This window comes from Puma concolor, chromosome D3 (genome assembly GCF_028749965.1).
Source record: "Puma concolor isolate L17-30 chromosome D3, mPumCon1.1.hap2, whole genome shotgun sequence".
In the NCBI taxonomy this organism is placed as follows: Eukaryota; Metazoa; Chordata; class Mammalia; order Carnivora; family Felidae; genus Puma; species Puma concolor.
Genome location: NC_141678.1, coordinates 85,854,809 through 85,880,722, shown reverse-complemented (window position 1 = coordinate 85,880,722; position 25,914 = coordinate 85,854,809). Strand labels below are relative to the sequence as shown.

General features: G+C 36.9%; 1 protein-coding gene across 9 annotated transcripts in view; it reads right to left on the bottom strand.

Moving 5' to 3' along the window:
- The window catches only part of CCDC102B (coiled-coil domain containing 102B), a 205,989-nt gene that overhangs the window by 120,736 nt on the left and 59,339 nt on the right, over positions 1-25,914 (bottom strand). For 5 of the 9 annotated variants that reach the window (XM_086683199.1, XM_086683191.1, XM_086683194.1 and 2 more), the window contains 3 exons: positions 24,167-24,297; positions 23,878-23,967; positions 23,218-23,344 (listed from right to left, as the gene is read on the bottom strand). The gene's annotated coding sequence lies outside the window, so the exon portion shown is untranslated. Of the gene's footprint in view, positions 1-19,405; positions 19,657-19,682; positions 20,121-23,217; positions 23,345-23,513; positions 23,539-23,877; positions 23,968-24,166; positions 24,298-25,914 lie in introns of those variants that run through there. The other 4 variants (XM_086683193.1, XM_086683192.1, XM_086683197.1 and 1 more) reach the window with 4 other exon arrangements.

Below are 25,914 nucleotides of genomic sequence, written 5' to 3'. Positions count from 1 at the left end.
CTCACCATTCCACCCCCAGGGGCTGGGACAGTGTGGGGGGTAAAGTAAACATTAAGTAAATATTTGTTGTTGAATGAAAGATTAAATGAATGAGAGGTATTTAAAAGTTTTTTTTTTTTAAACGTTTATTTATTTTTGGGACAGAGAGAGACAGAGCATGAACGGGGGAGGGGCAGAGAGAGAGGGAGACACAGAATCGGAAACAGGCTCCAGGCTCTGAGCCATCAGCCCAGAGCCTGACGCGGGGCTCGAACTCACGCGAGATCACGCGAGACCTCGCGAGATCGTGACCTGGCTGAAGTCGGACGCTTCACCGACTGCGCCACCCAGGCGCCCCATAATGAGAGGTATTTAAGAGAAAAGTGTCTAGAATCTAGCAAAGATTATTTATAAAGAGTTTGTAAAGATAATATTTTCATATCTGGAAATGATACCAATTTTCCACACTTTACGTAAAAGAAAATCAGTGAACACAGTCCAACTAATTTCATGAAGTCAAAACAACCCTAATACTAAGACCTGACAAGAACTTTTTTTTTTTTTTTTAATGTTTATTTATTTTTGAGACAGAGAGAGACAGAGCATGAGCAGGGAGGGGCAGAGAGAGAGGGAGACACAGAATCGGAAACAGGCTCCAGGCTCTGAGCCATCAGCCCAGAGCCCGACGCGGGGCTCGAACTCACGGACCGCGAGATCGTGACCTGGCTGAAGTCGGACACTTAACCGACTGCGCCACCCAGGCGCCCCAGACCTGACAAGAACTTTATGACAAATGTCTCCCACTAACATGGATATAAAAACATGAATGAAAACATCAGCAAGAAAAATGTAGTGATTAAAAAAAATTAATGTATCACAAAGAAGTTGAATATACGCCAGAAATATAACTTTGGTTTAGCCTTTGGTTATCAATTATTGCAATTTATTTAATAAGCCATACTAATAAAATGAAGAAAAATCTCAATATATAAATAAAATGCATTTGATAAAATTCAACACCAGCTTATGATTTAAACACATAGAAAATCTAATACAGAAGGGAAAATACATGATAACAGTTATCTCCACAAAACCTAAAACAACAATCCTTAATAGTGAATTATTGGATGTTTTTCCCCCAAAATCAAAAATATGAAAGGAGTACCTGCTAATACTATTATTTCTTAGTATTGTACAGCTAGTGAAAAGAAAATTAAAGTAAATAAGAATAGAAAGGAAGGAATAAGACTATCCTGTAACATGGTTATATAAGTCAAAATTCAAATCAATTCACCAACTATTAGAGCTAATAAGTGAAGTTAGTAAGGTTACTGGATATACACAGTCAGGTATATGTATATGTTCTAGAAACAAATACATATCAAATATAAAATGTTTTATAACAATACCATTTTATAATAGCATTAAATATATCAAAATAGCTTAGGGATATCACAGGAGATGGGTAAACATATGTTCTAAAAACTACGATACATTATTGAAAGAAACTAAAGAATATCTAAATAAATGAAGGCATATATCATGGTTATGGATTGGAAAGCTCAAGACTGTAAAGATGCCATTTTTACCCAAATCGACCTACAGCTTCAATGTAATTCCAGCTAAAACCTGAGAAAGTTTATTCTGTGGAAACTGACAAGTTGATTCTAACATTTATGGTAAATGCCAAGAGCCAAAAATGCCAAGAAAATGTTAAAGAAGAAAAAAGAGGAATTATACAACTGGATATGAAAACAATATAAAGCTACAGTAATTAAGACGATGAAGTTTTGGCAGAAGGAGGGAAATAGACTAATGTAAGAGAACAGATTTCCAAATACAGACCCACACCTCAGTGATACCTGATTTACGACAGTTCAGTACGTGAAATTATTTTGCCTTTTTTTCAACAAAAGGTGCTACTCAACCACATATCCATATGGAACTAACTGCTATATCATACCATATAAAAAGATCACTTCCGAATAGTGAACTGACCTAAATCTCTACGAAAGGACAATAAAGCTCCTAATAAAAGTTAGCTAAGAAAAATCTCTCATTACCGTGTAGTCAGCAAATAGGACGGCAAGCATTAGGGTAAATGTTTATCAACTGAATTTTGTTAAAAGTAAGAATTTCTGTTTGTGAGAAGATATTGTTACCAGAATGAAAATGCAAACAATTGCATGGGAGGTCTCGGCCACATGTATACCCACCGAGGATTCATACGTAGGAAGCATAAAGAATTATCAGAAATTTTAAAGAGCTAACATGTCTTTTTTAATCATACCAGAAGTTTTTTTTAAGGTTATTTGTTGAGAGAGAGAGAGAGAGAGCGCATGAGCCAGCAGGGGAGGGGCACAGAGAAAGGGAGATAGAATCCCAAGAAAGGGAGATAGAATCTCTGCACTAAGAATGCAGAGCCTGACATGGGGTTTGAACCCACGAACTATGAAATCATGAGTTGGGCTGAAATCAAGAGCCAGACTCAACCGACTGAGCCACCCAGATGCTCCCATGCTAGAAATTTTTAAATGTACTTCGTGAAAGGTGATATTCAAATAGTTACTAAACAAATGAAATGTTCTTACCTTACCGTCCCTAGTTATCAAGGGAATGTAAATTAAAACTACAATGTAAAACCACTAGCCGTAAGAAGTTTCATGGTAGCATTTTTCCAAATAGCTCAAAACTAAATCTGTCCATTTTCATAAACTAAAAATGGACACATCAATTTCCTTATAGTCTTGTGATAGAAACTATAGGACGACAAAAATGGATGCACTGGCACTGGTGAGACATGCGGCTCACAGACAGAATAAGAGAAAGAAGCTGGTATGAAATGATACCTTTCGATCATCCTATTTATAACAAGTTCAAAAAGAGGCAATGCTACTCCTTATGACAGAGAGTTACCTATTTCTAGAGACAGCGTTTACCTTTGGTGAAAATGAGGGAGGCTTCTAGAATGCTAACGGTTCTATTATTTGATCTGGGGGTGGGCACATGGGCGTGTTCTTTTTAAAAATTCATTGAGCACCATATGTTTACAGTTTGTTCACTTTACATGAAGCCATCCACATTGAGCCTCATTGGGATAATCCGAAAGCAGCCAGTTGCCAGGCTCCATCTTTACAAATACTATATCTACCCAGATTTCTACCCATTAAGCAGCTTTCAGATGAGGCAGGAGAATAGACATGATAAAGAGAATATTATCACACTATATAGTAGCGTGCATTTTAATGGAAGCACAGAGCTCAGAGGCAGCATAGGAGAGGGAACGTGTCCCTCTGCTTGCAACCAAGGAAATGTGCGAGTAAGAATTTTTTGGTCACACGAGGGGGAAAAGAACATGATAACAGGACTGGTCAACGTTGTCAGCAAATTGTAGTCAGCTCTGCTTGAAAGCAAATACGTTTCCTGAAAGGACAATACCTTGCTTACTAAATGATTCCCAGTACTGAAATAATTTTATCATGCAGACTTTGAATGAGCATAAAATACAAAAAACTCCCCATAAATTCACTGGGTTTAATTTCAACAAAAAGCTTGATGAAACCTGTATATATAATTTACAATTAAAAATTTTTGTTTCCCCCCCCCCCCCCGCAAATCATGTCTCTTTAATGCAAAGAAACGTAACATAATGTTCTGGTTGATTCACACTTTAGTTATCCAATCACTGAGATTAAATTCTCCAGATGTTACCTTGTTATATGAAATTAATGCTCATTAGAACGATTGTGTTCAGATTATCAGAATTTCATTATCAAGTATACCTCCTCTTAATGGAAGTGAAGGCATGAGTCTCCCCAAATGGTTTGCAAAGCCCTTAACAAGTCTTATGACAAAATAGTCAATTGTCCTGTTTCCCTTAAACACACACACACACACAAATGCACACACACATGCACACACACACACACACACACACACACACACACACACACAGATCAAAAAATACTTGATAATGTCTCCATTCACAGTTATCTTTCTTGCATTTATAAAAACGTTTCGTTTCAACAGATGGCCAAGATTACCTGAGCTTGCTTCAAGATAACGAGCATTAACACAAATTGTAGTGGGAGGGGCAGGGGACAAAGCCAACTGCTTCTTCCACCTTCTTTGAACATATTTCCATTTTCAAAAGTTTCGCACCGACAAAAACAAAATCAAGATAATTATTTTGCTGTTCAAAAGCTTAAATTAAAATGGAAAACGGAAGAAGGAAAGGAACTTGATCTTTTGGAAGATGGCTGAATTCAAATGCTCAATTCCGCTTGCTTCATTATGTTTACGAAAGCCAGATCTACTTTTAAATTTCTAACAATCTTTGGCAGCATAAAAGATCTGACCTCAGAGTCCCAAGTCTCCGACTGAGTTTTGTTGCTTAAAATCTAAAAAACAAACCCATATTCAAAGTTCTTCTATGCTTTAAGATAATCTATACAAATGCAAGTCAAAAGAGTTCTCAGACAAATATAATCAAATGTAATTTAAGCATTTCATAAAAGTAATAAAAAATGAAACTAAAAAAACACATGTAACATTGTAAAACAGCAGACTGTCCCAACAAGTTAAAAAAAATTGAAGTTTTTTTTTTTTTTTAACAGTGAATAAGTAAGTGTTCTGATTACCTCGGGACTGTTCTGGCTTGAATACACTATCATAATGTGAAGTAACAGGGCAGGCAAGCCCATATTGTTAATCATAACAGAAGTTAACTTGAATACAAAAACATTTTCTTTCCCATTTAGTTATACTGTAACGTTAGGCAAACTGATCTTTTTACTATTTACGGCTGCCGTTGGCCATTGTTCCTGATTTTATAATAGCTAACTCTCAAAGAAAATGTCTGCAATTTCTTTTGTTACTCCGAAAAGTGAGAACAAAATAGGAAGAAGGGTACACTGCAAAGGGACTTGATGTAACCTGTGACCATGTGTGAGGCCTTGGAGAAGTCAACTTTTCCCCACTAGTTTTGATAATAAACATGGAGCGATAATACCTATCAGTTTGCTTGGAGCATGTTTGCTACAGTACATAAAAGATCTGGGCACAATGTTGATATTCAATAAATGGTAAATATTCTCTTATACTTCTTTTTTACTACATAAGATTCCCTTTCTGCATATCATGAATTTGTGGCTAAAACAAAAATAAAGAGTATAAAATCAATGTTCACACATTTCTTATTACTAGTGAAGGTAGAAGATGTTATCATGAGAATCAGCTCTTTAAACAATTTATTCTATTTTCTATCCCTTGTTTGGGTAATAAAATCATCTGCTACAATGAAATCAAGAAAAAGTGAGATTAATAAGATTTAGAAAGCAAAACACTTAAAGATAAAACAAAGAAGAATTTCTAGGAATGTAAACAATCCCACTTCCAAATTATCTGAAGCCATGGGAACGATGAAATGATAAACTGAAATAAACAATCCAAACTGACGTTTCCTTGGTTCCTCTCCAAATAGGATGCACAATTCACAAATAAAGGGCTCACATACATGAAAAGCAGGCTGTTCTATTATTCTACTCTGGTCCTGTCATCAACTCTTAGCCTACACTTATTAAAGATGAGCTATGTGGTCTAGATAAAAAGAATAATCTTGTGCCTATAAAAAGGTGTTTGTGTAGAAACTACTTGAAAACCCAAATAGAGTTCAATTTGTTAATGTGTGTGTGTGTGTGTGTGTGTGTGTGTGTGTGTGTGTGTCGTGTTGTTTGCGCATGTAAAGGTAGGGAAAGAGAAAGAATGACTAATAATGAGAAAAGTAATGGATCTACACTAAGTTCCCTGGTCAGTTCATTCCTTTTTTATCTGTGGCCCCATGCTCTGGTTGATTATTTTACTCTGGATTTATGAAATTGCATAGTAATTTTAATACATCTATTTCCACAATCAGTCTATGAGTTTCCACAAACTTCTGCAACTTGCCTTTTATTTATCTTTGTTTTCTCAATGTCTAGAATAAAGAAAATACTCAGTTAATGAGTCTAGAGGGAACTAGAATATAGAAGATACTCAATTAATGAATCTACAGGAAACTAATTGAACCATTCAATTAAAATAGAGTTTACAACTGCCAAAATGCATATGTATGCAATTATGTTTATGCATGTCCATTGCGCCTTAACAAATTAGTCTTATTTTATTCATGTGGAATCCTCAGGCCTGTTGGAAGTGAAAACAGCATTTGCTGTGTGTGTTTGTGTTTATGTGGAAATAGCGTGAATTTTGCTGCTTCAGGGAGTTTAGGGAAGGCTCTTACATTTCTTACTCTATGGAAGGTTAACTGGCTTTCCGCCATTTTTTTCCCTCATTAATCAAAGTCACCACTATTCTCTCAGTTTGTGTATGCCAAAACTTTAGATTTCCCTTACTGATCATTCTTCATCATCCCCTATTTCCGGTCAATTACCAAGTCCTGTTCATTTCACCATTTGGGAGGTTTTTCATCTACGTTTACTTTTCTCCTTCTCAGCTACCTTCGTGCAAATACAGCCCACTCTTTCAGGAGCCCCAAAGTCCTTCCTTCCAATACTGTTTGCCACTCAACAACTGCAGAGATATATTTTTCATTTGATTATTTAATATTTGCTAAAACCCCTTCAATTTGTTTTCCCATTATTCTCAGGATTAAGTTCAAAATCCTTACATCAGTCTTACCTGCTGGGCTCCCGTCCTCGCCTTTCCATTTCAGCATCTCCAAGTCTCCTGTGCTTGGACACCTGGAGATCACACTTCCCACTGGAGCCAAGCTTTTAGTCTTGGATTACCAAAATAATTCAACTTCCTTTGGGTGTCAATAGTCTATTCCTATATATTCACTCTTTGGCAGGAATATTTCTTCCACAAAAAATGTAGAAGTTCCAACTTGAACTAAAATATGTATGTTTTGTATTTTAAAAATAGATAATACTTGGGGCGCCTGGGTGGCGCAGTCGGTTAAGCGTCCGACTTCAGCCAGGTCACGATCTCACGGTCCGTGAGTTCGAGCCCCGCGTCGGGCTCTGGGCTGATGGCTCGGAGCCTGGAGCCTGTTTCCGATTCTGTGTCTCCCTCTCTCTCTGCCCCTCCCCCGTTCATGCTCTGTCTCTCTCTGTCCCAAAAATAAATAAACGTTGCAAAAAAAAAAATAGATAATACTTAAATATTCATTAAATCCTTGGTTTCTTTTTCTTCCTCTTGATTTATGCAAAATATCAACCTTCTCAATTAATACTAAACATGTAAAAGACATAATTTATGACATGCTAACATAAGGAGCAGCTACTCAAACTCATTATTATGTTTTTTTAAATGCTTTTCTATTACTTAAACGGAACCACCACATGACAGTTGTTTTCTGCTGCATTAGAACTTCCATAATCAAGTGATCACATAGAGCCACAATTCTAAATTATTATAAAGCTCAGAGGACTTAAAAGGGAAATTTCTTCTGAAATAAATGCTTTGGTTAACATTTAAATTTGTCACAAAATGCATTTTTTTAACTTAACACTTTTCATAAAGTAGAACAAACACGACTTGACATATTAATGTAATGCAGAGTTTGGATCCTTTTAAATAAAGTTATTCAAATATATTTTCCCATTAACATACTGAAACTTCCTAATGGAAACATGAAAAGCTGATTTTCTTTTCTGTAAACTCAACCATGACTTACAGCTCTTGCAGTCCCCCTACTTTCAACAATAAAGTGGTTAACAATAAAACATTAAGCACTGACTGTGCAATAATGAAAATCTAACACTCAAAGTATATTTATGCTTATACCTCAGGGGAGTTCTCTCATTCTGTGTCAGTAGGAACCTCTTATATATTTCCCATATGGATAACTTAGAAGATAACCACATTTGGTGACCAAATCATCTTCTCATTTAAGTGAACATACTCAGTGCATTAAATCCAAAGTCAGTCTACTATATGTCTCCTCTACCTCCAGGCATTGACTCTCTTAACTTAGCTTGTCTCCTTACATATGAGAGTCAGCCGGCTGTCCTTCATGCTTCATGGAACACCAAGTCAGCCCTGCTGTCTCCCATGTTCTGACATTCCAGAAAGCATCCTGCCTTTCACTCACTTAATCACCTTGGCTATCCCTTTCAAAGCCCTTTCTTCAAAAGAAGACTTTGCTTGCCTAAATCGCTTACTTTCTTCAAGTTTGCATTGTATAAATACAGCAAGGAAATGGTTTTCTTGAAGTTTTCTCTCTCTTTTTTTAATGTTTACATATTTTTGAGAGAGACAGAGTATGAGCTGGGGAGGAGCAGGTGAAGGGGGAGACACAGAATACGAAGCAGGCTCCAGGCTCCAAGCTGTCAGCACAGAGCCTGACGTTGGGCTCGAACCCACAAACTGTGAGATCATGACCTGAGCTGAAGTCAGACATTTAACTGACTGAGACGCCCAGGCGCCCTAGTCTTCTTGAAATTTTCCATGGAAGTTCTGTATGGCTTTATATTTAGACTTCATAATTAAAAAAATTCTTCAAAATAGAGTCTCTCTTAAAAAAAAAATCACTAAATTTACCAATACCCAGAGAATATGGTGCATTCAGGTGGCATTCAAAAACTATGCAGTCTAGTACACTAACAATAAAGACTTTATTTTCTGGATTAAGGTAGATTGGGAACTTTTTTTCTTTTTCTTTTTTTTTTTTAATTTTTTTTTTCAACGTTTATTTATTTTGGGGACAGAGAGAGACAGAGCATGAACGGGGGAGGGGCAGAGAGAGAGGGAGACACAGAATCGGAAACAGGCTCCAGGCTCTGAGCCATCAGCCCAGAGCCCGACTCGAACTCACGGACCGCGAGATCGTGACCTGGCTGAAGTCGGACGCTTAACCGACTGCGCCACCCAGGCGCCCCGGGAACTTTTTTTCTAATGGCATTGTAGAATTGCAAAACAATGGTGCGCCTGGGTGACTCTGCCAGTTAAGCATCTGGCTTTGGCTCAGATCTCGTGGTTAGGGAGTTCGAGCCCCACGTCGAGCTCTGTGCTGACAGCTCAGAGCCTAGAGCCTGCTTTGGATTCTGTGTCTCCCTCTCTCTCTGCCCCTCCCCTGCTTGTGCTCTCTCTCTCTCAAAAATAAATAAACATTAAACATTTAAAAAAAAAGAATTGCAAAAAAAAAATACTTTGGGTTTTTATTGTTGCTGCATTTTCATTTTAATCAGATGGAAGTCATATGTGTGATACACAGTGACATCTGAACAGGGATTTACCACCTGCTGAGCGTGTTTCTGCAAATGTCCATTTATGAAAGTTCTTAGCTGAGGTACACAAATAACTTCCTTGGTTGAAAAAACAGGTAAAGATAAAAAAAAAATCCATGTGAAAAATATTGCTTCCTATCTCTTTCCAAATTTTTGGTCCTACTAGTTTTTTTTAAACCAACATCCCTTTACATAATGCACCCTACTCAAAGATGAACACTCTCACAAACCTCCCTGTCACTAAATTTGACTGAAAAATTGTCATACAAACTCACAATCACGGGATCAAAAACAAGCAGTGGTAACCATAGCTTAAAACGATAAACTGGGGCATATTAAACATTTTAAAGATTTGAACAAAACTTGATTTAAATGGTGCCAAACTAGAAGTGGATAGGAGCTCTCCACCCATAGGAGCTCAGGGAGAGGGCTTTGTAGAGAAAAGGCGGAAACAAAGTAAGGAAATTATTGATTGGCTAGAACTTAGAGAAAGCCTAGCTGTCTATCTGTGATTGGCTGTCCTAAGATCACCACAGCACTAAAGTGACATCAGTCTAACGACCTCTTTGTTTAATTGACTTAAAAATCGTAGTTTTAATCATTTAAAACTGTGTTTATTTATTTATTTATTTCAATTTTCAGCCAATTTAGGATTAGGGTTTTAAAATCATTTCAGCAACTTGTGTAAGGCAGAGGCAAAACAAAAGGCAAAACCAGCAAATGCATGTAAAACAGTGTATGTTGATAATAATTTTATTAAAATTACATGCATGTGTATATAATAATGACTACTCAGTTCTGCATGTTGCTAACATAGCATAAGGATAAACATTCTTTCACTTTTGAGCTTTGAATATTCATGCATTCCTTCAAAAGCTATTTACTGAATCTCTCCTATGTGCCACAGACACTGTTCCAGGCGTTTGGAGGTACACAGGAAATAAATGGATTTAAATATCTATTCTCATGGAACTTAACATTGTGATTGCATGTGAAATCTGACTCAGAAATTCAAGTGTAAATCATTTTTTTTCTCCAAAGATTCCCTTGCAGCAAATTATCAAGATGTTTTCACATTTTAAAATGGAACCAAATTTTTGTTATGAAAGAACCAAAACAAGTTATTTTGGACATGTTGGAAGAACTGGGTATAACAGAATTGCATAAACTATAACACAAACAAACTAACCCAATTTTTGGAGTTTAATCACATATTCCTAATTAATCTTTCAAATATAAATATTTGCACATGTTAAACTATTCTTTTCTGAAGGAACTCTGGGCTGAGAATGAACTGAACTTTCTAAAAGTTCTCAAAAATATTTTAAACAGGAAACCAGCTGCCTCCACCCACCCATGGCAATGTGTTCAAAGTGCAATACCACAGGAGCCCATGTAAGTCCTAGAATACTCCAAATTACTGCAGGTCAGATTTAGTCTGTGAATTGTAAGTCTTTATGAATGTGATTGCCGAGGATGATGAGAAAATAAAATTATTAGTGAATATGAACCTACCCAAGTTTCATAATTATGTTTTTTCTTAAAACATGATTCATACATGATTAATCTATTTTGAAATCACAAGGCTGTCTACCTGTGAGTAGAAATAGCAGAGGTTCCAGAAAGTATATTGTATTTCTTGTGACATAAATGGAAAAAGTACAAAAGGGATATGTAAACTTGATTGTGTATATAATTAAAACATAGTCATTTATAGTAGTATATTCACTTACAGTAGTATAAATATATTAAATCAATTAATTTTTCTTGGTCATGAAGATTCTAATACTTAGAAAAACTAAAGTAAAATAATACAAAAAAGCAAAGGAGGAATATTGGAATTGTTCAAGACTGAACATTCTTTTTTGTCTTTATTAAAATTTTTTTTATGTTTATTCATTTTTGAGAGAGACAGAGACAGAGCATGAATAAGGGAGGAGCAGAGAGAGAGGGAGACACACAATCCGAAGCAGGCTCCAGGCTCCGAGCTGTCAACACAGAGCCTGACGCGGGGCTCGAACTCATGAACTATGAGATCATGACCTGAGCTGAAGTTGGATGCTCAACCAACTGGGCCACCCAGGTACCCCACAAAACTGAACATTCTTATACTATGTAACAAAAAGAGAAATAGTAATATGTTATCAGAATACAAATTATCAGAACAGCAGTTAATAATGTGTTGATGTTTAGACAAAATGTTGACTTCTTATCTTAGTTACTAGCATTAGATTTATAGCCTTGTTATATTTCTATGGACTCTCCTAAGATTAAAATAATAGCAACCATATATTTTGTTCTAATCCTTTCAAATTTTCATGTAAAATAAAACAAGTTATCAGCTTTCAGATATATTATTTGGAGGAAAATACTTTCTCCAGAAAAACAAATCTGGTGGTTGTATAATACCTAAGTCACTTATAATAATGAGATCCGAAATCTTGATTTCACTGGGAAAATTTCATTTATCTTAAGAAAAGACATGAAATATTACAAAGCATAAATGTTAGATTTTTATTTGAAGTTCAGTTACTATTCATGCAAGTGAAAATTTTTTCCTCTTTATACATTCTCTATATTAGCTAAAATGTCTTTATACTCTGGACATAGAGTCTACAATCAGTTTTTTAAGTGTTGATATTTCCGGGTTTTGTCTTTGACAGAAGAGAAGATAACACTAAAGAGAAAAGCAATTTAACTATATAGCAGAGTTCGTAACAAATTGCTAATTGATCTGAAATGAGTTTTCATCTGTTTGCATTGTAGGTATAGTGTTTTATTTCCTTAGCAAAGACAAGGGATTGGATTAAAAATGTCAAAACAACAGGAAGTGAATAGCTCGTGTTTACATTTCTCAAAAGATCTGGCTTTCCAGTCCCTAAAATAGAAAATGTAAGACATGTGCAAAGAGAACTGCAAAAAGCTGAAGACCAGATTAAAAAGATACATTTCTGAAAACTTGCTTGTTTTTATTTACCCTCTTAGTCATTTAAATATTTCCTTTCAATCCTTTCTCAAATAATCCCTTTAAACCCACAGTTTTAAATCTTCCTCCGAAACTCTTATTTCACTTTTTCTGTTTCTCTGCTCTACCAGATTTGGATCTTTTGTTTAATTTATAAAAGAAAGAAAAGAAGAAAAGAAAAAAGAAAAACAAAAACAAAAATAAAAAATAAAAAACTAAGAAATGTGTGGAATCCTAGAATTGGGTTTCATCATTTTCATTACTGCCTGCTTTTCAACCAATTAGATTTTCTTAAATTATAACGAGAGGAGAACATATTGGTGCCAGTAATCTCCAATGGTCACCCTATTTTACATACCTCTCAGGATCAGTAGACCTTAAATACATCAACAGGACATCATCAGAATGGTAGAGTGGAGCTCAGAGAACACCGGGTTCAGAATGAGAAAACCTGGGGTAAATCTGTTCCATAGGAAGTTCACTCAAACACCTATCTTCACGTCCAAAAGAAGATAAAGGCAATGCCTTAAGCATGATCTACACTTGCTATGAGAGTACTCTGTAATTATTTATATTCTGGAGTAGTATAGCCTGTGCTGTCCAGTAGGACAGTCACAAGGCAGATGGTGCTGGTGAAATCTTGAGAGTAGTCTGAACTGAGATGTACTAGAAGTCAAAATGAGGCACAGGTGGAAAATAAAAATGTAGACCAGCTCATTAATTTTATATTGATTACATTTTAGAATGGTAATATTTTAAAGATGTGGGTTAAGTAAAATATATTACTAAAATCAATATCACATTTAATTTTTAACTTTTTAAATGTAACTAAATTGTAAATGTTCCTTGGATTATATTTCTGTTGGACAGCTCTACTTTAGAACATCCAAAAAATGTAAGGGCTTTTCTTTTTCATAGAGACTTTTATAGAAACAGAAAGCTATGCTTTGATTTTTTTCAAAAATATATCCAGTGGGTCTCACAAAATTTCTGTCTCTATCTTACAGAGGCTTCCTATCTATGCTTCAAATTAAGATGATTTCTAATAACATTATTCACAAATATATGTTTGGAAAAATGCATCCTATTGATAATGGAAATATACACCAAAGAAACATGGCTACCATTCAAATACAAATGAACAGGACATTTTCATTCTCTGCCATATGGTCATATACGCAAGAGATGCTGTATTAGTCACATCAAAGTAAACCAACATCATATAAAACATTGGATATGGCTGTTCAACATTCTCATCTAAGTTTAAAAGAAACACCATTTATTTGAAGCTGTTTAGACAGCATGGGCTTTTAGACAAACATAATTGCTAAATACTAAAATATATGTAGTTGTTAAACATATCGCTTTTACTATGAACTAAAGCCCAAGAAAAATATCATTGATTCATGGTTTCTGAATATCATTAATAAATATAATTTCATTTTTATCTAAAAATTTGGCAAAATAATACAAATCTAGAAAAATCATGGGCTTATAATTTGTTAGATGTGAAAAATTCTGTCTATTTCTTATCTTTCCCCAAAGATTCTTCTCTAATACAGATTGTAAGACCGAGAAAACATCATTAAAAATAGCAAGGACAGGGGTGCCTGGGTGGCTCAGTCGGTTAAGCGTCCGACTTCAGCTCAGGTCATGATCTCACTCTCCGTGAGTTCGAGCCCCGTGTCAGGCTCTGTGCTGACAGCTCAGAGCCCGGAGCCCGCTTCGGATTCTGTGTCTCCCCCTCTCTCTGCCCCTCCCCTGCTCATGCTCTGTCTCTCTCTGTCTCAAAAATAAATAAAAACATTAAAAAAAATTTAAAAAAAAGCAAGGACAGCAAAGAGGATATTGTCAATTAATACTGTAATACATGTAGCATGGCGAGCATCTCATAAGGTATACAATCATTGACTCAGTATGTTGTGCACCTGAAACTGATTTAATATTATACGCCAACTCTACTTCAGTTAAATGTTTTTAAGTAGATAACTATAGGTGGTGATGGACACGTTAAAATATAGCAAGAAGGTAAGTGGATGAAATCACTAACAAAATAAGAGTCTCAGCATGGGAATGGGAAATTAAAGTTAGTGTCCACTTGTGGATATCTATCTTTATACCATTGTAAGAGCCATATATGAAATATCATGTTTTTCTATGTATTTTTATAACAGGAATGTTTTCCACATTGAAATAAATTCAAAAACATTTATTAATAATAAAATGTACCTAGTAAAACCAGCTGTTGTACTGACTATTAAGGTACGTGAGGGATGGAATGTTTTCAGGGACAAAATCCTAACTTAACGTCCAAAATATTTTCACATGCAGCGTCCTTACAATAATCTCCTCTCTCAGTTCCTATTAATTCTCATGGTTTTACCTCACCCACTCATGCTGGTTCTATACCCTAGATGCTTTACCATACTAACATTTCTTCCCATTTCAATGTTAAGCACCTCTCTGATTACCTTCTATTGTCCCCACAACTCTCTTCTTTGACCAAATTTGAACCTCCTACTAATTTATCCTATTGCCTTCTAACTGTGTATCATCTACTTCCTATCGACATTGCCCTCCCTTTTCTGAGCTCCATTATTAGCAAATGACTCTCAGCTAGAATGGCATTCTCTCAACCGTGCTTGTCTAGAAAACTCCAATTCTGGATAGCATCCAACTATCCGCCTCCTCTATAGACGCATCTGAGCACCCGGCATTACTGAGAGAAAACATCCTTCACTATGGGGTCTCAATTCAAATTCTTCACTCTGAATATCAAACAAGCCTCTAGCACGGCCACGCCAACTGTACTACATTTCCCTTATCAATTCACTTCCCCGTTCTCCTGAACAACTCCACACATTTTCTGTCTCCAAACTTCCCATTTCTTCTGTTACTCTTCCATCTTTCTTGATGAACTTTTTTTTTTCTTTATTTCACTGAGAAAAGAAAAGTGATCAAAAGACAACTGCCATACTCTGGTTCTGCCACACCTACCAGTCTTGCAGATGGATACCCTTACCTCAGCCTCCTTGTAGGGCAGGCTCGTCCATACCCATATGGCCAAACTTCCCATTTGTATGTTCCATGTAAATCCCCTCTAACTGACTTAGACTTAGCTCCTGCAAATATGTCCTCTCCTACTTAATCAAATTAAATTTCCTTCCTCAATCATTCTCATCAGCAAATGGACGTGCTATAATACCTTTGACCTGAAAAACAAAAATCATCTTGATCCCCATGCAGGGGCCATCGCATTTCTCTGACATTTTTTACAGTACAAAGCTTTAGAAGATATTTTCACTCCTCTCTTTCTTTCTTGAACTCACTCTGTTTTAAGCCTAGATCTCTACCGAAACAGAAATCAATGACTTCTAAATTGCTAAATCTAATTAATAGCTAACTCCTGTTTTCTTTTTTTTAGTCTTTATTTTTAATATTTATTTATTTTTGAGAGAGAGAGTGAGCAGGGGAGGGATAGAGAGACAGGGAGACAGAGGATCTGAAGCAGGCTCTGCGCTGACTGCAGTGAACCCAAAGCAGGGCTTGAACTCATGAACCGTGAGATCATGACCTGAGCTGAAATCAAGAGTCTATCACTCAATCAGATGAGCCACCCAGGCACCCAACTCCTGTTTTCTTTGACCAATCAGTTGTATTTTAGTTAACTGGCCATTTCATCTTTCCGGAATGACTCATTTACTTGGTTTCTGAAAGACTTCTGTCCCATGGTTCCCCTCCTACCTCACCCAGTACTGTTCCTCGTTCTGCTCTGGGGGTCTGCAATGAATATGTTTTTTACTCAAAGGGTACTTCTGTCTTCAGCTACCAAAAAAAATGCTTCTACCAGTTGTTTAACATCAAATAGCTTTGTATCTTTTCTACACAGCAACTCTTAGCAAATATCATCAAATATAAATCTCCCAGATATTTACATATATGAAAATATTAGTAATCCTCTGTAAAGCCATGACTTTAATAGAATGACACTGAGCACAACTCATCTTCTCTTTGACAGGCTGCTTTCCGCCAGTGAGATACTCAGTTTTCTGGGGCTGAAGGCATGTCCAACTCTTGCTTTCAGCTCAGGTCATGATTGATCTTGGCTCAGCTCATGATCTTGTGGTTCGTGGGTTAGAGCCCTGCATCTGACTCTGTGCTGACAGCTGGGAACCCTTCAGATTTTTTCTTTTTATCTCTCTCTACCCTTCCCCTGCTCATATTTACACACATTCTCTCTCTCTCTCTCTCTCAAAATAAATAAATAAATAAATAAATAAATAAATAAATAAATAAATAAACAAACAAACTTGTTAAAATAATGAAGATACCCAGTTTTCCTTTTTACAACACTTGGTAACAACTGTGCATCTAGAGTTGATCAGGGCACTGAGGACCAAACGTTGAGCTCCAGGCATTTGGTATGCAAAAGACCCTCTATAAAAGATAATCTTGGAATACAGCCTAGACCTGTTTAATTAAAATGAAATGTCATAAGGTCAGTGGTGAAAGTATCTGAACTGACAAATGTACTTACTGTTTTAGTAATGATAAATTTAAAGGAACGAACCTTTACATTTCAACTATCTTCATCTGTTTGGGCATATGGCCAAAAGGCATTACTCCAATAAAGCCCACTTAAATAACAATAAACTTGTAAAACAGCAGATAGTACATTTGTAAAATGATAGCATAGACACCATTATATTATATATGTATATATTATATATGTATATATAAAATATTTTATTTAAAGAAAAAGTAAAGTATGTTTAAGGTTTAGATATATGAGGAAAAATGTTAAACAGGGTTTATTATTTTTACTACAAATGTACAGTACTCCACACTGCCAGCAACAGATAGATGCTCTTCACATATTGGAAAAAAAAAAACAAAAAAACTTACATGACACTTTTCTTTGATAATAGTTGAGTCTTCCCATAATTTTAAGAAGGTGTGGTCACTAAGCATTCAATTATATCACACATCAAAAAGAAACAAAAGAAGGCCAATGTGTTCCCCATATCATTTCCAGTAACCTCATGCATTTCATTTATGAATACGTGATAGTTGATGAAAATCAATGCTTAAATTTCCTCTGAGAAGTCAAAAGACATCTTCTTTGAACATGACACCAAGGAAATGAGAGGAAAGCCTAAGAGTTGAATACGAGAATGGCCAATTTAAATATAAAAACTGCTTATTTTCAGTATCAATTTCTTCTGTCTGTTCCCAAAGGCGAGAGCGGACCACCTGAGAAAATCGCGATTAGCTTGGATTTACGGATGCTGTCTTGCCGCCTCATCCCTGCACTCTATTACCCCAGAGCCATCCTAACCCACTCTGCTTAACTCCGGCCAGATTCACATTCCTAAAATACCAGTGGAGCAGAGTGGAAATAGCTCTGGAGCCAGAAAGACATTATTGGGAATCCTAGCTCCAAAACTTACTATATCCGTGGCTTTGAAAAAATCGTTTAACATTTCTGAACATCAAATTTCTTCATGTATAAAATGAAGGTACTCCGTAAAATGAAGTTCATTCTATTACACAACTGTCAGGATCACAGGTATGTATGTAAATCATCTTACAAGGAAACATTATTCTTTGCTGGTAGGAGGAGGGCGAGGAGGAGGAGGATGACGACAACAATGACAAAGCAAAGAGGAATAAATACTCTCATCTCTTCAGAAACTTGCAGTTGTCCCCACTGCATAATATACAGGGGCAAAATTACTGTGTATTCAGAGTATACAGCGCTTTGTGCTTCATAACTTTGCCCTGATCTATCTATTCAGCACAATATCTGCTACTCACAAAGGTCCGTTTTATTTCTTCTCCGATGAAGCTCATCCCTAACCTTCCCTGCTTCATATTAATTTATGCTCAAAACTCTTTGCCCCAACTATTACTACAAAGTAGGATGATCTTTTTTGTTTTTCAGCAATTATCTAAGTTCCATGGATTTTTCAAGACTCCGCTCAGGGAGCTGGACTTTTCTCTCAAGGCTTCTCTAAAATCTTGCTAAAAAGAGGATGTTTGAAGGTTTTGCCATTATAGAAAAATTCAATTAACCTTGCGGTATCAGCCCAGAAGAAACAGTACTTCTTCACATAGAAACTGTTCTTATATCATTTTTTAATTTTAAAGAATCACTGCCATTATATTTGTGGCTCTAATGATTAGAGGAAACCTTCATAAATTTCAAGGCCACAGCCATTGCAAAGCACTAGGAAACTATATCCCAGTGATCAAGCAATTACTGAATCCAATAAAAACATGAAGAATGTAAAAGGGGGACCATTATACAATCTATTATTTTACAAGAAAACTAGTTCTTAAAGTTTTGGGAAAAAAGCAATTCACATAAAGCATTTTTCTAAATATCATGCAGATAGATTTATTGATATCTAAAATCAATATTGAAAAATCACAGAAAAGCTATACAGATACTATATCACTAGCTTTTTAAGATTCCTTCTTAATCCAATGCCTATGTAAAAATGTGGACAAAAGTCATAATTCAGGAATATTTAATGTATATGCAAGGATATTCAACAATGAAATGATTAAAAAACAAGGCATTTAATCAAAAGTTGTAACAGTATCCTACTCCACAAAAATATTAGCAAAAGTGTATTCACCTGATCAGAAAATAGAAAGCTAGTATTGATGTAAATGAGAATATCAAGAAATATCACTATATATTTCAACAGCATATGTTACAGGTTTCTAATTACATTTTTTAAAGAATATCTTCCCTATATTTCTATTTAATAGACTTCTCCACTTAGCATTCATTTTACAATTTATGTTTGTGGGAAACATAAGCAAACATTTCCAAATGGTTTCCAAAGATCATTTTCCCCTCCTCAATTCTACAATTACTTTCCATATAGTTAAAGATCCATTTCTTCTCTATTATGTACAGGAGTTTATTGTTTGATTCTATGCCATATCTCTTCCATACAACCCAGGTAACTTTGAAGTATACTTTTCTGTTAACAATAGCAGGAATTCAGTATGAGGACTGTCCATCAAAATTAAAATAACCCTGAATGCATGAGGCAGAATTATGAGGGTTTGCATAACAGTTTTACATTGTTCTAAAACTCTAAGAATATAGGTTACTTCCAGCACATTGACTAACTCATCATATTCATTTGAACAAAATAAAGTTTTAATATCAACATCATCTATAACTTTCTAAATTTAGAGTTGAAATTCTTACCTGAGTTTTGCTTAGTATATTATTTTTTGAAAACAGGAAAAGTATGGCAAGCTGTCAGGATAAATAATACCAACAGTGGAAAATGGAAGAAAGAGGGAAGGAACCAAGTCCACTTTAAGAAGAAACTCCTAATCCCTCTGTTTCCCAGACCTACAGTAGTTTTGTTCTGCATCTTATAAGCAACTGTCTTTCTTTGCTCCGAGAATACCACATGCTCTGCTCCAGCAGGAAAATGTAATAATTAAATAGAAAACCACAAGGTTATTAGGCATCTTACCCTCTGGGCTTGCTGGGCTGCTCCAGCGGCTCAGTGTTACAGACACATGTGTAAACAACAGAATTTCCTGCATCCTTTTCTCATCTGTATAGCTCTGGGGTCCTGGCCAACAGGATTATTTCCAGCATTAAGGCCACTCCGCACTAACTCAAAAAAGATTCCCATTGGTTATGAAGTTTTATCAAAACCAATACAACACCCTCTTTGGATCACAAGTAAGCGAACCAAAATGAAATCACTTTAATGTTCCCTAACTAAGTATGGTTACCCAAAGCCTTCCATCCAACCCATTTGAAACCACGTACTGTGAGTGAAAAAGGAAGAAAATACCCACTCCTTCATCCACAAGTGTTCAACAGCAATGGGTATAACTTGTAATACTAATAGAAGAAACCAAGATGGCCAAGAAGAAAGAAACGAAGTTATCTATCCAGAAGATTTAAAGAGAGATTATACTACAGATCACAGGAACAATAGAAAATATCATTGGTCCAGGAAGATTTTTATTAGGTTGCTAAAAAAAAAGAAAGACTATTTAATAGAATATTCAAGTCGGTAAATCATGATACAAAAACTGTATGTCAAAACCCTGGATTTCAGTCATGTGGCGAGACTTGTGAGCTGCATCTCCAGAGCCCCCTAGGGAGAGCCCTCTGGCTGCCTGGGGGCGGGGAGGGAAGGAGTGATTTTCCAGGGACAGGACCCAGCTGTCAGGAAGCACTCTGAGGAAGGGGTGGTGGCAGACCACAGAGTTTCTCTGGTTGACACTACGAGCACTAAATGCCCAAAGAAAGAGGCAAGGGCACAAGAAACACAATGAGCACATTCCTCATAAATAGCACAGAAACAGCATTTGAACGAAGAGTTAATGTCTTCAGATCCTTTAGTCTTTCTCCCTCCTTAGTGTGGATGACCATTCTTAGCTGAATAACAGGTTTGCCATCCATTTCCACTTAACCGCATCCTTCCCCCTTACATCCCAATGCAACAGAGAGGTGACATTCTCCTGTAGAAAAGGAACTAATCCTCTGAGCTCAGGTTTCCTTTCCCCGGTCTTTTCCGGAGATGTGCTCAATCACCTTTCTCTCTCCTCTTCCTCTGAGCTCTCCTTCTGTCTGGAATCCCCCCAGGAGATTTTAAACACTGTCAAGGCTTCAGTCCATTTCGCTTATGTCCATAAGTCAATTCATTTTCATTTGTAGCTACCATTCCCCTCCATTTCATGGTCAGGTAGTTGAAAAACTTCTTTCCAAAAACCCCATTTCATCTGCCATTTACTCCCTTTAATGCACCGAAGTGGCTCTCTGAAAACACACACATTTGCACTCACATACATGCATATTTGGGTTTTTTTTTAAGTTTCTAGACTCCTCTTAGCACTCATTGTACCTGTCATCTCCACAGCCTTTGACACCGCTGTTCACACCCCTGCCAACATGGAGACGCTCTTCTCTATCCTAGCACAATACTCTCCTCTTCCTCTTGACCTTTCTCGCTGGCTCTCCCCAGTCTCTTCGGTGGTGCTTCTTTTCCTTCCCATCGCTCTGTGTGCATCAGATATTTTCCCATGTAAGTCTATTACCTCTCTGGATAATGTCATCCATTCTCATGATTTGAGTTATTATCTTTCCTTTCAAATGACTTTCAAGTATCTTCGTTTTTGGATTCAATTCTCTTTCGAGTCTCCGACACTTACATGCACCAGCACTCTAGACCCTGCCACTAGAAAATGTGACAGATATGTCATCAACATATTTAAAACTGAAATCATCTTCTCTCCATGGGCTCACTGCATTGTTTATCTCAATAACAGCAACCCAGTCTTATAGTTTGCTAAAGAAAAACCCTGGAAGTAATCTCTGACTCCTAGTCTACACCCAATCCAGGACCAGTTCGCTCTGACTTTACTTCAGTAATATGCTCAGTCCTCTCTCTTCCCACTGCCAAATCCTGGTTCAGGCGGCCATCAGGATCTGCCTGGATTGCTGCAGTATCCTAAATTATTTGCCTGTCTCAAAACTTGCCCCTCTCCATATTTAGCAAGAGTTACAATGGCCTATTCCTACTGCTCGTGCTACCTGAAATCTCTAAAGATTTTTGACCCTCTTATCAAATCTCTTCTTTACAATATATTTGTCAGAATGCAGTTTTTCTGGATTACTTGTTCTGTCCTGCTGACTGTACCATATCCCCATACCCTCCTTTATTAGTTTTCAAGGTGGAGTGCTTCCAAGGGACTATCACTGGTCCTATGCTCACTCCGAGCCCTCTGTCTGGGTGATCACATTTGTTTCTGTGGCCACTTTTGCCACTCATACATCATTGTGTGTTAAATTGTGTCTTCTGACAGGATGTGTGGAAGTCCTCTCCCTTGGACCCTGTGAATGTGACCTTATTTGGAAATGGGGTCTTTGCAGAGGTAATCGAACTAAAATGAGGTCGAATGGATTAGGGTGAGCCCTAGTCCAATGACTGGTGTCCTTCTAAAGAGAGAGAAATTTAGAAACAGATACCCAGGGGCAAATTCCATGCGAATGCATTGGCAAAGATAGGAACGGTGCATCTATAAGCCAACGATTGTTGGCAACCACCAGAATCTAGAAAGAGGCAAGGAAGGACCCTCCCCTAGAGCCTTTAGCGAGAATATGGCTTTGCTGACACCTTGGTTTTGGACATTTATAATCCAGAACTGTGAGATAACAAATATCTATTGTTTTAAGCCACCAAGTTTGTGGTAAATTGTTATGACAGCCCTAGCAAATACACTAATATACATTTAATTTCCAAACACATATGGCCAGCCCATAATAGAATATCAAGCTTCAGATCTGCATGTCTAATAGTCTAATGAGAACAGGCACTAGGAGCCACTTAAATCCATAATTTCCAAACAGCAAATCTCTTATATTTCTTCCAAAACCTCTCCTGTTGTATCTTTTATTCTTGATCTAAAATAATGATGTTGCCATCCATGCAGTCTGTCAAGCTAGAGACCTTTCTCTTAGTCCCTAGTCTTTATACCAGTCCACCCTTCACACATAATAACTTATTTTATACTAAAACCTGAAAGAATTGTCCATTTCTCTGTCTTCATTTCATCTCCTTTCATCTCTTTTGAATCCACACCAATCAGACTTTTGTTTTACCACATGAGCTTTTACTTTCAAGTTGATAAATCACTGATCAGTAAAATCTGACTATATCTGTAGGGTTTCTTCTCATTTTCCAACACAACCTCACTTCTCTTGAGATAAAGTGGAATGGGATCCTGCTTTGTGCTTATTACCAAGTCTGGCTCACAAATGCTTTGTTGACTGATAGGACCTACCAGCATCATGGAAACAAAGTTATCCAGTGTCTCTATCTTAGTTCAAAAAGTACATTGCCACCATGGCTCACATACTCAAACACACATGGGTGCACAAACATCTTCATTATCTTAATGCTCAATATTCCATAACAACCAAGGGGAGTATAAGAAAAGAAGGAGAAAATTCAGCCTTAGAGTTTTCATTTCTTGGCAAGTTTACAATACCTTTTAGAGAGAGCACATGTGAGCAGCAGAGAGGGACAGAGGGAGGAGAGAATCTTGAGCTGTCTCCACACTCAGCACGGAGCCTGACGAGGGGCCCGATCCCACGACTCTGGAATCATGACCTGAGCTGAAACCAAGAGTCAGAAGCTCAACCAACTGAGCCACCCAGGAGCCCCAGGTTCTCAATATCTTAAGGCACTCAACACATATCAGTGAAAGCTGATTTTTTTGTATGTGTGCATTCCAATTTTATTCTATGTATTAGGTTGTCCCTATGAAGTCTGCTACTTACCTACCTAGTATTTTTTCTCTGATTCCTCCCTACAGTTGGGGAAAAAAAAAAAAGAAAAAAGCTTATGTCACCAAGACTCCCATTACAGACACACTTAGCTATGTGGTAGTTTGGGCAGTAAAACATAAGTGGAAACCTGATAAGCATTTTTGAAAAGTTTTGTCTTCCTTACACGGATACCTTTCCATTTCACTTCTCTCTTTATCCTTACTTGAACAAGGATAGGAAGCTGGAGATGGAGAAGCATGACTTGATCATGAGGTCATGAGGTCATAATTCAGATGAAAGCCACATTGAAAATGGCAGAAGCAGCCAGGACCATGACCGGACTTGTGCAGGCATTTGGTGATGGAGAGAAAAGAACTCACCTGGTTAAACCACTGTCTTCGGTCTGCTCCGGTGGCCTTATTGATTAGATCAGGAGCTCCAGGCCCAGGGACAGTTATAACACTATCTAACTGGAAAAACAACGGGGAACATATTAATCAGATCCCTGTCCGCTAACTGGGGAGTTGAGAAGAAGCCGTAAGGTTGGAAACCCCCATCAAAACCTTTACCTAATTTCACAGCTATTTCTCACAATCTCTGCAAGGCATCTCCTGATTCCCACAGAAAGCGAATGCTACAGTCAGAGGTGATATTCATGCACTTAATTACCTGTTTCCTCAGGGAACTGTAAATCTTTTAAGGACACAGTATTGTACTTGTCTTTGAGTTTCTAGCAGATACGCAAATATATGGATAAGTGATGAAGGTACAAATGCATAAATAATGGATGAATGGATGTTCTGTGAAAGCAATGAAAGAAACAAAAATAATGAGAGTAACTCAGAATTGGATAACTTACCGAGAAAATAAATTAGAAAGATACACCTTTAAAACAATAAGTATACAGTGATTTTTAAGTTCTTCATAGTGTTGGGGTTTTTTCCTACTTTTATACATCGGAAGAATCAATAATGGCAACATCACACATACGTGCCTTTCACTGACAAAGTGCGATAGAGAAACACTGGCAAAGTAAGACAAACGGGAAAGATTTTCTGTGGACCTGAGTCACCACTTGAATTCAGTTGTACTGCTAAATCTTAATTGCTACAATTTTAATGGCTTTGCCAATATTTGTAGAATTACTCAAAAGCATCATAACTGTCTCCATAACTGGAAATGTCTTGCAAGGAAGGCAGTTTGGCTCTTATTGAAATGCACTAAGTGGTTTGAAACGATAGATTAGAAACACATATGCACGAAATCAGAGCCCATTATGATTCTTACAAATATGTCTTTCCTTCATCAAGACAGACCAGGGGGGTTAGCCACCATCTTTTATTACACTACCTTGCACCTACTCACACACATGAGCCACTTAAATCCTCGTGTCCATATACGAGTCTTATTGCAGCATTACAGAAAATATTTTCTTCTCTCTCACTTTTTAGAAGGAGGAATTATTGCCTCACAATGTCCAGAATTTCTTTACAAACACATCGTCTATTTTCTATGACAATGTCGGAGTAGTAACACAAAGCCAACTTTATTTGTATTTCGTCAGTTAAGGGAAAGGTTAAGAAAAAACTGTAAGAAAAATAAATCTGATCTCTAATTAATATACCTTTAAAAAGAAGAGATCCTAATCACAAACTTGGGTTTGAGCGTTGGTTGGGCGTGCTCAGGGAGCTCTGTCTCTGAGCCTCAGTTTCATCACTGTCAAATGGTGGATCATGGATGGTGATTCTAAGGGTAAGGAGGCAATGGAAATAAAGCGCTAAAAGAGTAGTTGATACTAAATAAATTAAAGCTATCATTAGTTGCGAATTATTTTAAAAAGTGGTTATGTTGGCCTAATTCCAATGTCTAGAAAATAGTTTTAAAGCAAATTTTGATATTCTAAATGGGAACACTAAGCAAATGTTGGCATGGCCCAGTCTGATGACATGACTTATTCTGCTACCCCTCTAAGTAGTCACTTCGCACTTGTGATCTTGTTCTGGTACCAACACTCAGCCTCTGACAAATACGACTAGGTGTATTACTTAGGCTTATAATAAGCATATGAAACATTTGTCTTTGTGAGATTTTGTGAAACTATAATGACTTTATCTTTGTGACTGAATGTTTCAGGAATTTTCCTTGGAAATACCTACCTATGAGAAATTAAAAATTTACTCATTGGATTTTGACCAAGCTCATAGCAGAAGTAAATGATTCTTTCCTTGGCTAATAATGGCGTGTGATGTACTTCATGCTTTGGAAGGATTTCTCAAACTCAGCACTGTTGACATTTGGACCAAATAACCCTGTGATGTGAGGATGTTTTGTGTATTATAAGTTGTTTTGCAGCATCCCTGGCCTCTACCCACTAGTTACCAGTAGCGCACCCAAGTCTTGACAACCAAAAACATTTC